Raw genomic sequence first — 4,303 nt, 5'->3', positions numbered from 1 at the left:
ATATGATTTTAACCTTCTTAAATTTATTAATACTTGTTTTGTGACCTAACATATTCTGGATAATGTTCCATATGCACTTGAAAAGAATATGTATTCTGCTTCTATTGAATGAAATGTTCTTTATATGTCTCTTAGGTCCACTAGATCTATAGTGTTATTCAGAAACACTATTTCCTTATTAATTTTCTGTCCGGATGATCTATTCAGTATGAAACTGGGGTAATGAAGTCCCCTCCTATTCTTGCATTGCTATCTATTTCTTCTTTCAGGTTTGTTAATTTTTGCTTTAAATATTTAGGTGTTTCAATGTCGAGTGCATACATATTTACAATGGTTACAACCTCGTAAATAAATGGACCCCTTTATCACTCTGTAGTGAAGTTCTTTGTCTACTGTGACTGATTTTTATTGAAAGTCTTTGTTATCTAAATACAGTCACTCTGTTTTGGTTACCAATTGTGTGGAATTTATTTTTCTGTACCTTCATTTTGAAATTTTGTGTGCCCTTAAAGCTAAAGGGAGTTTCTTGTAAGCAGTATATTATTGAACCTTGGTTCTTTTATTCAGTCAATTTGTGCCTTTTATTTGGATAATTAACCCACTTTCAACTGCATTTCAGAAATAGATGAGGCATCACAAAGACCTTTGAACAACTCTGTCCAGATATTTTCAATGATATACTCAGCTGAATTTTAGTATAGCTTTCTGGTATAATTTACTTGCTGATGCCTTAGCTCATACCTAACTGATTTTCTTAGGCAAAGAGTAGACATATTAAAAAAAAAAATTAAATATACCATAAAACAAAACAAAACAAGAAAACCTCAGTTATATAAGACTCAAAAAATAAAAGAGAATATTCAAAGAAGAGATAACAAGTAACACCCATATAGTCCTTACTATGTACTCAGTTACTAAGTGCTCCAATCCTCTCCTGTCAAATACCCAAAGCACTCATTTAATTCTCACAGCAATACTTTAATAAAGTAAATAGCATTATTTTATTATATTTTTCCAGATAAGAAAATTGAATTAAACAGAAGTAAAGTAACTCAATCAAAGTTACATAGCAGAGATAAGATTTGATCCCAGGAAGGATAACCCCAAAGTCAATACTCTTTTTTTTTTTTAAGATTTTATTTATTTATTTATTTGAGAGTAAGACAGAGCGAGCACAAGTGGGGGCAGGAGCAGAGGAAGAGGGAGAAGCAGGGTCAATCCCAGGACACTAAGATCATAACCTGAGCTAAAGACAGACACCTTCACCTATTTCATTGTTTTTCCCACCCATCTTCTCTATGATAACCATCAGTTTGTTCTCTGTATTTAAAAGTCTATTTTTTGTGTGTTTGTTTCCTTTTTTCTTTGTTCATTTAGTTTTCTTCTTAAATTCCACATATGAGGGAAATCATGTGGTATTTGACTTATTTCACTTAGCATCATATCCTCTAGGACCATCCAAGTTGTAGCAAACGGCAAGACCTTATTCTTTTTATGATTGAGTGATTGATATATGCACCACATCTTGTTTATTCATCTGTGGATGGATACTTGCATTGCTTTCATATCTTATCAATTGTAAATAATGCTGCAATAAACACAGAGGTGTTTATATCTTTCATATTAGGTTTTTGTTTTCCTTGGGTAAATATCCAGTAATATAATTACTAGATTATATGGTAATCCATTTTTAAACTTTTGAAGAAACTCCATTCTGTTTTTCACAGTGGCCACCAGTTTGCATTTCTTCCAACAGTACCTGAGTGTTCTGTTTCCTCCACATCCTCCTCAACACTTGCTATTTCTTACATTTTTTTTTTGTTGTTTATTTTAGCCATTCTGACAGGTGCAAGATAATATGTCATTGTGGTTTGGATACTTAATATTCCACTAAAAACTACTAGAACTGATAGATAAAATCTGTGAAGTTACAAGATATAAAATCAATATAAAGAATTGTGCTGTAATAATGAATTAGCAAAAAGAGAAGTTAAGAAAACAATCCTATTTACTATCACACGAAGAGAATAAAAGACTGAGGAATAAACTTAACCAAGAAGATGAAGGACCTTTACTCTGAAAAGCACAAAACATTGATGAAAGAAATTGAAGATAACATAAACAAAGGTATCCTATGTTCATTAATTGGAAGACCAAACATTGTTAAAGTATACACTCTAGTCAAAGCAATCTACAGAGTTAACTCAATCCATATCAAAACGACAATAGCACTGGTCACAAAATCAAAACAAATAATCCTTAAATTTGTATGGAGTCACAAGGACTCCAAATAGCTAAAGCAATCCTACGAAAGACTAACAAAGTTGGAGTTACCACAATCCCAAATTTCAAGATATATTACAAGCTTGTAGTAATCAAAACAGTATGAGTACAGGCACAAAAATAAATATGTAGATCAATGAAACCAAATAAGGAGCTCATAAACATGGTCAATCAATCTACAACTAAGAATGCAGAAATACACAGTGGGGAAAAGAGACTCTTCAACAAATGGTGCTGGGAAAACTATACACTTACATGCATAAGAATGACACTGGACCACTTTCTCACACCATGTGCAAAAATAAACTCGAAATGGATTAAAGACTTAAGTGTGAGACCTGAACCTGAAAACTCCCATGAAAACATAAGCAGTAAATTTTCTGACATCAGCCCTAGCAACTTTTTTATAGATATGTCTCTACATGTAAGGGAAGCAAAAGCAAAATCAAACTATTGACACTACACCAAAATAAAAAGCTTTTGCACAGTGAAAGAAGCCATCAAGACACAAAAGTACAGCCTATCAAATGAAAGAAGATATTTGCAAATGATATATCCAATAAAGGGTTAATACTAAACTGTATAATTTACACAACTCAAAAAATAATCTGATTATAAATAGGCAAAGGACCTGAGTAGACATTTTTTTTTTTCCAAAGAAGACATACAGATGACCAACAGAGACATGAAAAGATGCTCAGCGTCACTAATCATCAGGGAAATACAAATCATACCTTATTTTTAAATGTTTTTCTCTCCATTCTTGTGCATGAAATTTCAGATTAAATACTGATATGCACTATCTACATAAATCCTTTATATGCTCTTAAAACTAGTCAAATTTGAGGTTTTCAACATTTTATGTGTTTATTATCTAAGAAATGAAATTTATGGGTTCAGTGAAGGATTTTTTTTTTTTAACCTTGTTATACTGGACTCTAATTGCCATCTCTCTTGATGGTCTGGGGCTTAGAGGCTGTCATGGCAGCATTCGTTGGAGCTGATGTGCAGATTACTGGATTCTGTGACCCTCTGGGTAGGAGCAGTGCCGGAAAACGTGGCCCCACCAGAAGGCCACAGTAGGTCTATCACTGTTTTCTTCTGCCCCTCCCTGACACCACCCTTATCCTAAAGACCTTATGCTACTGCTACTATCATTAAGGAGAACTCTTTCTACCTGAAGACTCTTGGGCATCCGGTACTTTGCTACTGATCAGGGGGAAATGTAGTGTATTTTAAACATGAAGAGAGAATCAACCAAGCTGTGAGGCAGAAAAACATGTAAGCCAACCAATAAAGAGGAAAAATTTGAGTTTGTCTCATATGTCTCAATAGCAACAGTCACTTCCTATTTATAGTAATGTAATGGCCTGAATTCTAAATGATGCAAAAGGTGAGTCAAATGTTAAATGCAAGCAAACTCTGACTTATGCATAGATGCAGAAGAAAGACCTTGACAAACAACTACAAAAGCTCAGGGCATATAGCACCCATATACGCTGGAAAGGTGTGACTTGAAAATGAAAGATTGCCAATAGATGTAGTAAAATAAAGAATTCAGAAATATAAGGATCTTGTCAAGAAATAGCTGCTGTTCTCCATTTGTATGTCTTTATTGGAGAAGTGTCTGTCCATATCTTCTGCCCATTTTTTGATATGATTGTCTGTTTTGTGTGTGTTGAGTTTGAGGTGTTGCCTCTTTGTTTTGTTTTGCCCTTCAAAGGACGAATGGATAAGGAAGATGTGGTCCATATACACTATGGAGTATTATGCCTCCATCAGAAAGGATGAATATCCAACTTTTGTAGCAACATGGACAGGACTGGAAGAGATTATGCTGAGTGAAATAAGTCAAGCAGAGAGAGTCAATTATCATATGGTTTCAATTATTTGTGGAGCATAACAAAAAGCATGGAGGACATGGGGAGTTAGAGAGAAGGGGGTTGGGGTAAGTTGGAAGGGGAGGTGAATCGTGAGAGACTATGGACTCTGAAATACAATCTGAGGGGTTTGAAGTGGC

Source organism: Mustela nigripes, chromosome 13 (genome assembly GCF_022355385.1).
Source record: "Mustela nigripes isolate SB6536 chromosome 13, MUSNIG.SB6536, whole genome shotgun sequence".
NCBI classification, from domain to species: Eukaryota; Metazoa; Chordata; class Mammalia; order Carnivora; family Mustelidae; genus Mustela; species Mustela nigripes.
The sequence above is the reverse complement of the archived record's forward strand: the minus strand, read 5'-3'. Positions refer to the sequence as shown.